The sequence below is a fragment of the Nansenia antarctica genome (assembly GCF_963989245.1).
Source record: "Nansenia antarctica genome assembly, chromosome: 5".
Lineage (NCBI taxonomy): Eukaryota > Metazoa > Chordata > Actinopteri > Argentiniformes > Microstomatidae > Nansenia > Nansenia antarctica.
In genome coordinates, this window is record NC_137690.1 from 9,540,306 (window position 1) to 9,552,173 (window position 11,868).

The following is an 11,868-nucleotide window of genomic DNA, read 5'->3' on the forward strand; positions in this document are numbered from 1 at the left end:
AACAGGCACCAACATTAGGCTGTATCTTTTGACTTTTCAAGCTCTTTCGTTGAGGTAGAACCGTCCTCTTAGAGGTGGCACCTTTCTGTAATCTAAGAAAAAGCTGGGAAAAGCAGGGAAGTTGGACGGATGCTGGTGGTATTCCGCGCTGCAGCTGTGCTGCAACTACCTACAGTTATTGCTGTAGAACTTGTTACCTTTCAGAAGGACGCAACAAGGTGACCTCACTGACAACTTACTGTAAATTGAGTACGCCTACAGGTGAATGATTGTAGATAATCATGATGAGACTCGTCATGCCGAGGGCTCTTGTGTGCAGCGCTGGTTCAGCCCGTGGATCAGTATAAGGTGTTTATCTTGCTAGTTTAGACACTGTGTAACCTGTGTATCTTAATATAAGGTGTTTATCTTGCTAGTTTAGACACCGTGTAACCTGTGTATCTTAATATAAGGTGTTTATCTTGCTAGTTTAGACACTGTAACCTGTGTATCTTAATATCCCAAATCACTATAGTCCGTTAGGCCAATCATTCTCTTATCTCCTGTAAGAGTTAATAGTTCCTCTGCTGTTTATGGTTCTCTCAAAGCAAACAAGCTTTAGTTGATGTCCGTAGACCCCATGTCTACAGAACAAGCGAAGTCATAATTTGCCATCAATCCACACATAATACCCCAGAATGACAAAGTGTAAAAACATTTTTAGACTTTTCAGGACATTTATTACAGGTTTGCCACCATTACTCTTTTCTTTTCAATCTTCTCCCTCTCTTTTCTGTTTTCATCTCCTTCAGGATTTGACACTTTTTACATTTTTTTTAAATTATCTAAAATGCAAAAAGGTCAAATCAAATCAAATCAAATCAAATTTTATTTGTATAGCGCATTTCTTACAAGATGCAACTCAATGCGCTTTACACAATGAAAATGTTCAGTCAATCAGTCAATCAATCAATCAATACTGACAGAGCCGCGAGCAGGCAAAAGTAAAAACCTGTACACTATGTAGCCAGGAAAAATTCCCTTGCAGCCCTCTACACATAGAGCGACTACTAGCCAGTTTGCCTACCAGTACCCAGCGGTGGGCCCCCACACCCCCCCCCGGGGAGCCCCCGCCGCCCCACGCACCCAGCCCGCCCCACCACCAACACACCCGGCCCAGCCAAGCAAGCACAGACCCAAGAGGCCCCGCAAAAGGACGGCCAAGCAGGTGCCCGGCGGCGGAACAGACCAGGCACACGGGGAAGCCGGGGGGCCCCAAGGGAAGGCCAAGGGCCACCGGCACAAAGCAAGCAAGCAAGGGCAAAAACCTGTACACCATGTATCCAGGAAAAATTCCTTGCATATTATCGGCGTACACACTGTCCATAAATTTAGTGTTATATCTGCATCGTTCTGCATCCAGCATGATGTCAACAAACCGGCTAACCCTAACCCCAACCCCAACCCCAGCTTTGCTCTGCTTGAATGAATGAATGGTCTTTTTTACTCTTTTCTTTTCTTTTTATTACTCTTTTCTTTTCAATTTCCTCCATCACCTCCTTTTCTTTCCCGACTCTCTCTCTCTCTCCTCCTCTGCATCCCCTCCATCCTTTTCCTTTAGCAATCCTAAATAGGGTGAGTGGGCAGTTATCAAATACAGTACCATAGTCCTTTGATACTTCCCGATGGAGATAACAGAGCTATCACTCTGATAAACAATCCCCCCCTCCATATACCCCACTGAACTATTGCCCCCCGCTCGCACACACACACACACACTTGACTATGACTCTCAGTACCCCCCCCCCCCCCCCACCTTGGGATACTATAGATATGACAATGGAAAATGCCTACACTATGATGACAATGACAATACTTAATAATGGCTGCTCATCCCTGGTTAATGTGATCCCTCTATAACCGTTGCACTACTGGGTGGGTCTTACCTTCTCCACAGAAGCATATGAAGCCTGGGCTGCGCTCTGGACCTGTGGGGCTGCTCTCTGGGCCTGGGCCTGGGCCAGTCTCTCGGCTACTCTCTGGACTGCTCTCAGGGCCTGGGGCAGTCTCTCGGCTTCTCTCTGGGCCTCGAGGGCTGCTTCCTCGGCTCCCTTGGCCCAAGGCAACCGTGGCCACATGGCTACAATATGAAAAACAAGGAAGAGAATGTGAAATTAAGTATTTTAGATGTATATATTATTATTATATAATTACTCAATCATGTAACCTATAAAGTTAATCCTGTAACCTATAAAGTTAATCATGTAACCTATACAGTTACAACAATCCTATGAATACAGTCAGGCCGTCAAGCCCATAGACTTTTACTTGTCAAGGCAAATGTTTTATGTGCAAATCTGTAATTCAAGACTCTCTGGTAATTTACGCACAAGACCCACGTTGATCTCTACTCAGCGCACACACACACACACACACACACACACACACACCACTGGGTTGGTCCTCCAGGCTGGCTGCTGTCTGGGCCTTGTTGTTGTCCCTGGGGGCAGCCATGATGGGGGCGGCCCTGATGGGGGCGGCCCTGATGGGGGCGGCATTCATGGCTTCGATTAAGGCTTCGATCTCCTCATCGTTCCACTCATTTTCATCTTCCAGCAGTCCTCTCTGGTTAGTCAGGGCGTCGCTGTCGCTCCATGTTTTGAGCATATGCTCCTGTTGAGCTCTGTTCAGTTTGAGCCTCTCTTGCCAGAGCCTCTCTCCCTTCTCAGCCATCTCCTCTTTCTCCTTCCTCAGAAGTTCCTCCTCTTTCTTGTTCTTCAAACGCTGCTGTTCGGTTTCCTGTCTCTCTCTTTCCATCCTCTCCATTTCCTCACTCTCTCTCAAGTTCATCTTGCTCTCCCTCTTCTTTAACTTCTCTCTCTCTTCTTCCAGCAGTCCTCTCTGGTTAGTCAGGGCATCAGTGTCGCTCCATGTTTTGAGCATGTGCTCCTGTTGAGCTCTGTTTAGTTTGAGCCTCTTTTGCCAGAGCCTCTCTCCCTTCTCAGCCATCTCCTCTCTCTCCTTCCTCAGAAGTTCCTCCTCTTTCTTGTTCTTCAAACGCTGTTGTTGCATTTCCTGTCTCTCTCTTTCCATCACCTCCCTTTCTCTCTCCATCTCCTCACTCCTCCTCTCAACCTCCTCTGCCTTCTTCCAAACGGCCTCCTCCTTTGCCCTCAACTCCTCCCTGTCCTCCAATAAGGCTACTCTCTGGACTGCTCTCTGGGCCTGGGCCAGTCTCTCGGCTTCTCTCTTGGCCTGTAGGGCTGCTCTCTCGGCTCCCTTGGCCCAAGGCAACCGTGGCCACATGGCTACAATATGAAAAACAAGGAAGAGAATGTGAAATTAAGTATTTTAGATGTATATATTATTATTATATAATTACTCAATCATGTAACCTATAAAGTTAATCCTGTAACCTATAAAGTTAATCATGTAACCTATACAGTTACAACAATCCTATGAATACAGTCAGGCCGTCAAGCCCATAGACTTTTACTTGTCAAGGCAAATGTTTTATGTGCAAATCTGTCATTCAAGACTCTCTGGTAATTTACGCACAAGACCCACGTTGATCTCTACTCAGCGCACACACACACACACACACACACACACACCACTGGGTTGGTCCTCTGCTGTCTGGGCCTCCAGGCTGGCTGCTCTCTGGACCTGGGGGGCTGCTCTCTGGGCTGCTCTCTGGACCTGGGGGGCTGCTCTCTGGACCTGGGGGGCTGTCGGACTCTGGGCCGCTCTGTGGGCCCTCTGGTCCTGTAGGGCTGCTCTCTGGGCCTGGCTGGCTTCTCTCTGGCGTGCCTCTACCTGAGGGATACTTACCTTGATCACATTGGCATATGAAGCCTTGGGTTGGTTGTCCCCGGGAGCAGCCACGGCCATAGAGGCAGAGGTGGCCTCGGGTTCCGCTGTCCGGGCACGGGCTGCTTTCTGGGCTGCTCTGTGGGCTGCTATCTGGGCCTTGGCTACAATATGAAAAACAAGGAAGAGAATGTGAAATTATCCGACATGGATATAACGATTGTGCGCATGCGCCAACGTCTAAAAATTAAGTGTTAAATTATATTACATTATAGGTGAAAAATACGGGAGATTAACAGGAAAATATTTAAACGGGAGCACAGCTGGAAAGAAAGGTAAAATACGGGAGAATCCCGGGAAAAACGGGAGGGTTGACAGGTATGCATCTGAGTGGAATACAAGTTCCAATAGCCACATCAGTTACAGAGATGCATATGCTTCATACACATGTTTGAGGGCTTGAACTTAAGGCTTGAAGATTTATCAATTGGATTCTACAAAGGCAAAGTAAGGTCATCCCACTTCCTTTCTATGTTCCACATTAATATCACAGTGAGTACAGGGCAGGCTAGCTAGCTAGACATTAATAATATCACTAATATCACAAGCCCATAGACTTTGACAAGTAGCTAATACAGGCTTACCTTGCTTGTCACGCGTGTTGCTTCTTCTCATACCGAAGTTCAACTGGCCTGATACACTACCGCGTGGCTCTTGGGCTGCTATCTGGGCCTTGGCTACTATCTGGTCCTGGGCCGCTCTGTGGGCCCTCTGGTCCTGTAGGGCTGCTCTCTGGGCCTGGCTGGCTTCTCTCTGGCGTGCCTCTACCTGAGGGATACTTACCTTGATCACATTGGCATATGAAGCCTTGGGTTGGTTGTCCCCGGGAGCAGCCACGGCCATAGAGGCAGAGGTGGCCTCGGGTTCAGCCTGGACCTCTAGGGGGGAGGCTGCTCCCTGGACCTGGTTGCCCTCGGGGGCGGCCATGATGGGGGCAACCGTGGCCGAAGGCAGCCGTGGCCACATGGCTACAATATGAAAAACAAGGAAGAGAATGTGAAATTATCCGACATGGATATAACGATTGTGCGCATGCGCCAACGTCTAAAAATTAAGTGTTAAATTATATTACATTATAGGTGAAAAATACGGGAGATTAACAGGAAAATATTTAAACGGGAGCACAGCTGGAAAGAAAGGTAAAATACGGGAGAATCCCGGGAAAAACGGGAGGGTTGACAGGTATGCATCTGAGTGGAATACAAGTTCCAATAGCCACATCAGTTACAGAGATGCATATGCTTCATACACATGTTTGAGGGCTTGAACTTAAGGCTTGAAGATTTATCAATTGGATTCTACAAAGGCAAAGTAAGGTCATCCCACTTCCTTTCTATGTTCCACATTAATATCACAGTGAGTACAGGGCAGGCTAGCTAGCTAGACATTAATAATATCACTAATATCACAAGCCCATACACTTTGACAAGTAGCTAATACAGGCTTACCTTGCTTGTCACGCGTGTTGCTTCTTCTCATACCGAAGTTCAACTGGCCTGATACACTACCGCGTGGCTCTTGCTTGGCTCTCCTCTATAACAGCTCTGTCCAGCTCTCCTCTATAACAGCTCTGTCCACCTCTCCTCTATAACAGCTCTGTCCACCTCTCCTCTATAACAGCTCTGTCCAGCTCTCCTCCTCTATAACAGCTCTGTCCACCTCTCCTCTATAACAGCTCTGTCCACCTCTCCTCTATAACAGCTCTGTCCACCTCTCCTCTATAACAGCTCTGTCCAGCTCTCCTCCTCTATAACAGCTCTGTCCAGCTCTCCTCTATAACAGCTCTGTCCAGCTCTCCTCCTCTATAACAGCTCTGTCCAGCTCTCCTCTATAACAGCTCTGTCCAGCTTTCCTCCTCTATAACAGCTCTGTCCAGCTCTCCTCTATAACAGCTCTGTCCAGCTCTCCTCTCCTCTTGGAGCCACATTCGATTGGGACGTCAAATGTCACTATGACGTCATAAAGCATGTTTTCTGAACATTCTGATCTCAGGAGCTCCATTTTTAACCAAAGAAAATAATTAAAAACAATGATAATAATACAAATAATAATATTAAAAAGCCCCATATGTATTCATCTCTCATTCTGATCATTAAAGCATTAAAGCCCTCGAAAATAATATGATATCAAAATATCAGCATGATCAAAATGCAGGGTTCCCACGGGTCCTTGAAAGTGCTTGAATTTCCCTCTCTCTCAATTTTTGTTTTGTTTTAGAGAGGGAGAGAGAGGGGAATTCAATTCAATTATTTTGAACGTAATGTTAGTAAATATGCTCCGTTACTGTAGTATATTGCTATGTTTAGCATAGATCTGGGATTGATTGCTATTGCCTCCGTAGCATTACATCTTGACAATGTTATCATCGATTGACTAGTGTGGTCTAGTTGTTGTTGGAATGGTGAATAAAGACGCACGTTGAACGTTGCTCCAGAGACCAGAGTCATTATTATTATAAAGTGTATCTTGTAAGTCAGAGAGAACAACAAGACACAACATGGTGTCAGAAGATGTGACTTCTTCACAAATATAAGGAATTGCGAGGCGCCGTCGATCTACGCAGAAACTTTGTGGAGAACTATAGTTAGCTATCGACCCTGTGCGACGTTCGTTCGTAGTAGCTAGCGAGTGAAAGCAAAGCATGGAACAGTTCAAGCCTCCCGCGCCGCTCATGCTCTCTGGAAACGTGAGTGAGAATTGGCGTCGGTGGAAACAACGTTTTGAACTGTATATGATTGCCACTGGTGCAGATGATAAAGATGAGTATGTGAAAATAGCCATCATGCTGCACACCATAGGAGAAGAGGCATTAGAGGTATATAATACATTCACCATTGATTTTGAAGACCCAGCATACGAGACAATGAAAGAGATCATGGATGCATTTGAAGCATACTGTATCCCCAAAAAGAACATTGTTTTTGAACGTCACCAATTCTGGTCCCATTCTATGTCAGAGGGAGTTAGTGTCGACAAGTTTGTGACTGAACTCCGTCAGAAATGCAGAGACTGTGAGTTTGGTGCAGGTGAGAATGACACATTGAGAGACAAAATGGTGTTTAGCCTAACTGATCCTCGCATGAAAGAGAGACTATTGAGAGAGACAGACCTAACCCTGGACAGAGCACTAACCATATGCAGAGCTGCAGAAGCTGCCAAGTCACAGCTGCAAGCTATGGGGACAGGGCACGCAGACGCCCCAGTTCAAGCACTGTCCAGAGGAACTACTAGCTACTCTGAGATGAGAAGAGGATACAGAAAACAAAGATCGTCAGGAAGAGCAAATGAGCAGACGGACAGCACAAACACATGCGGGAAGTGTGGAGGGACACACCCACCCCGCCAATGTCCTGCCTTCGGGACCACATGCCACAAATGCAACAAGAGAAACCATTGGTCCAAAGTGTGTGGCGCACCACAGCATGGGACAGTCACAGCAAGGGACGTCAGTCAACTTGAGAGCGAGGTAGATTCTTTATTTGTAGGCTCAGTGTTCTGTGTTAGGGTAGATAAGATCACGCAGCAGACAGACAACGCGTGGTACACCACAGTCAACCTCAGAGACACCCCGGTCAGATTCAAGCTGGACACGGGGGCGGAGGCGAACGTGCTTCCAATGTGCATTTTCGAGGAGATACCGGGGCCCCCACGACTAAAGCCTACACAGACACTTCTCATTGCCTATGGAGGAGCACGCCTGAAACCGAAAGGAACAGTGACATTCACGTGTGAGACACCCAATAGAGCAAGAGCAAATCTATTTTTTTTTGTGACTGCACAGTCCACCACGCCCATCCTGGGCAAAGAAGCGTGCGAGACACTGCAGCTCGTGAGGAGAATAGAGACGCTTGCAGTCAAGGCACCAGCTACAAAAGAGGAGCTGGTGGAGCGGTACGCATCTGTCTTCAGTGGCCTGGGTGAGTTCCCCGGTGTGCACCACATACACACAGACCCAAGTGTGGCCCCAGTCGTCCACGGATCAGTGTCGTGGACAGACTGAAAACAACCCTGAAAGAGCTTGTAAAAAAGGACGTCATAGCACCTGTGACAGACCCGACCGAGTGGGTGAATAGCCTCGTCATCACTGAGAAAAAGAACGGATCACTGAGGGTGTGTTTGGATCCTCGTGATCTGAATGAGGCAATCAAGAGGCAGCACTACTCGATACCAACCCCGGAGGAAGTCCAGAGCAAGCTCTCTGGGAAGTCAATATTCACGATCCTGGACGAGAAGGACGGATATTGGCAGGTGAGACTTGACGAGCCATCATCTATGCTGTGCACATTCAGTACGCCGTGGGGAAGATTCCGCTTTAAGAGACTTCCTTTTGGCATCAAGTCCGCCAGCGAAGTTTTTCAGCAGAAAAACTGTGAGGCTTTTGGAGACATCGAAGGAGTCCATATCATCGCAGACGATATGATAATCGCCGCCGCCACAGAAGAGGAACATGATGGCATCCTTCACAAGGTCATGGAGAGGGCACAGAGAGCCAACGTCAAGTTCAACAAGGAAAAAATCCAGTACAAAATCAACACCGTCAGATACATGGGCCACGTCATTACACCAGAGGGAGTGAAACCGGATGACACAAAGGTGACGGCCATCAACAACATGCCGCCACCAGAGGACAAGACAGGGCTGCAGAGGCTGTTGGGGATGACGAGGTATTTGGCTCAGTATATCCCTGATGAAGCTTCAGTGACTGCCCCGCTCAGACAGCTGCTGAGGAGAGATGCAGCTTGGCAGTGGAACCATGAACATGATGATGCTTTAATCAAGCTGAAGTCAGCCCTCACCAACGCCCCTGTGCTGAAGTTCTATGACCAAGCCATGCCTCTCACCATACAGGCTGACGCGTCGAAAGATGGACTGGGAGCTTGTCTTCTCCAGGAGGGGAGACCGCTGTGCTATGCCTCACGAGCTCTCACAGAAGCTGAGAGAAACTACGCCCAAATAGAGAAGGAGTTGCTGGCGATAGTGTTCGCAGCCAAACGCTTCCACCAGTATGTTTACGGCAACACTGTTACAGTCCAATCTGATCACAAGCCACTTGAAGTGATTTTTAAGAAACACCTGAGCAAAGCCCCAGCAAGACTACAGCGCATGTTGCTCCAGCTTCAACGGTATGATTTGAAAATAACATACACGCCAGGAAAAGACATGCACGTCGCCGACACCCTTTCCCGCGCGTTTGTCACCGAACAGGCCGACAGTGGAAAAGAGGACCTCTTCGAGGAGAGAGTGATCCACACGATGGAGGCTACTGCTGCCATGAGCTCAGACATGCTCAAGATGCTCAAAGAAGCCACAGCAGCTGACGAGACACTACAGGCAGTGGCTGAGAGACACCGCAGCGGCTGGCCCCAAAGACGACGTAGTGTGCCCGCCAGTCTCTACCAATACTGGCCTCAGCGGCACATTATCCACATCAGGGACGGACTACTGATGACCGGCGACAGAATTGTGATTCCTCAAGCCGCCAGACAGGTGATACTAGAGAGACTACACCTCGCACATCAAGGTATCCAGAGGACAAAGGCACAGGCCCGACAAGTCGTGTACTGGCCGGGAATGACTCGTGACATCGACAACGCAGTGGAGAGATGCTCTCCGTGTCAACAACTCCAACCACAGAACCAGAGAGAGCCCCTCATGTCACATGATATCCCTGAGATACCATGGCTAAAGGTCGGGGCTGACATCTTTGAGCTCCAGGGCCAGTCATACCTTGTCGTGGTGGACTATCTGTCCAAGTACCCAGAGGTGCTCCATCTACCTGACAAGACCGCTCACACAGTCATCCGCAAGATGAAAGCAGTCTACGCGAGGCACGGGATCCCAAAAGAGCTGGTAAGCGACCATGTTCCTTTTGCAAGTGCAGAGATGAGGGAGTTTGCAGCATCCTGGGGAATACAGCTCATTCACTCCAGCCCTGCATATCCTCAATCCAACGGTCTGGCAGAGAGGATGGTGAAGACGGTCAAACATGCACTCAAGAAAGCTTTGCAGACCAACATAGACCCCCATCTAGCCCTGCTAGCATTGAGAAACACTCCAATAACAGGCACAGATGTTTCCCCAGCTCAGGTGCTTATGGGAAGAGTACTACGAAGCACGCTGCCCTGCTCTACAGCTGTTCTACAGCCAGCTACCCCGAGAGGAGTTCATGCCAGGCTGAAAGATCTCCAAACCAGACAGGAGCACTACTACAACCGCAACTCACAGCCCTTACCTGAGTTTGCTCCTGGTGCAATGGTTCACATGGAAACGAGACGTGGATGGATGCCAGCCAGAGTCCTAAACCAACGAGAAGAGCCACGGTCATACAACGTGAGAAGCCCGTCTGGTGTTGTCTTCAGAAGGAACAGACGTCATCTCAGGCGTATTCATCCAAGTCTGCATCAAGAGAGAGATCCTGAGCCACTGGAGCAGCCTGCACCTGTGAGCCCGCTGGGAGGACCCCCAGAGTCACCGGATCATCCAGCTCAGCACCCGTCCTCCTGTGAGGGCGAGAGCTCCACTCCTACCTGCCGCACCAGAAGTGGCAGAGCTGTGGCGCTTCCGGCAAGGTATCAAGACTTTGAGATGGGCCAATGCTGAAGGTTGTGCTCCACCAGGGTTAAGTACTGGTGACCTCTGACCCTTAGTTTAGTTAGTTACTAGATGATAGTTGGACACATTTAGAAAGTGTGGTATGTTTACAAGTTTGATTTTACTCCAAGTGAAAGTTCACAAGTTACTTGACAAGTTATAGTCAGGTCTGCACTGTTATTGTTTAGATCATATACATTAGTAGTGAGTACAGTGAGTACAGTTCTTAAAGAAGAAGATCAATCCATCGACTGAAGCCATAAGGCCCAGTGACACTTATTGTCTGTTTCATCTTTTCAGAGACTAATTTTCAGTTGACCCAAGAGAGACTTTTAATGCTTAAAAGGGGGGATGTAGTATATTGCTATGTTTAGCATAGATCTGGGATTGATTGCTATTGCCTCCGTAGCATTACATCTTGACAATGTTATCATCGATTGACTAGTGTGGTCTAGTTGTTGTTGGAATGGTGAATAAAGACGCACGTTGAACGTTGCTCCAGAGACCAGAGTCATTATTATTATAAAGTGTATCTTGTAAGTCAGAGAGAACAACAAGACACAACAGTTACGCTGTCTGCATGTTTCTCCCGCTATCTGAGTCGCACCACGCACTTGCCTCAAGAAAATTCCGGTGCAGGTTAAGCGGCAGCAAGCAGCTGTAGCTATGCCTGGCAAATGTACATTTCAGGATGTGTGGCTCACTAAAGACATTTACAAGCAATGGATTATTAAAGATTCACTGAACCTACATATGGCCCGATGCAAAGCCTGCGGCAAATCGATCAAACTTGATGCGATTGGGCGAAGCTGCATTGACAAGCCATGCTGCTGCTGGAGCGTCACACAAGAGATGCCGCTACAAGGACAACAACACCATGTTGCACCACGAAATAAATTTTAATTCTATGATTAAGAATAATTCCTCCCTCCCTGGATTTGGATTTTACAGTCGGATGATATGAAATGCAATATAATACAATACAGAGTATAGTGTTAACTTAAATGAGTGATTAATATGTTACATGGTTGATTGACAATTAAAAGAGTGATTAATATGTTACATGGTTGATTGACAGTTAAAAGAGTTATTCTGATGTTACATGATTGATTGATTTATAGATAGATGATAATAAATATAATATATTTTTATTACTGAGTCTGAATTTGTCTTGTTTTATACAATTTTCCAATTGTTTTCATTTCTTGTGCTGGTTTATTATGATGTAAAATTGTAGGAAACTAGCAAAAAAATAAATAATAATAATAATAATGATAATGATAATAATTGGGTGGGAGAGAGGGGCCGCTGCTGCCAAACGTGCTCAGTTTTGCGTCGCTCCACCGGCAAAAAATCTCGCTCCAAAGTTTTGGTGAAACTTGGCAGCCCTGGTTATGGGTTTGTTCAAGTGGGATATCAGGGCTTATC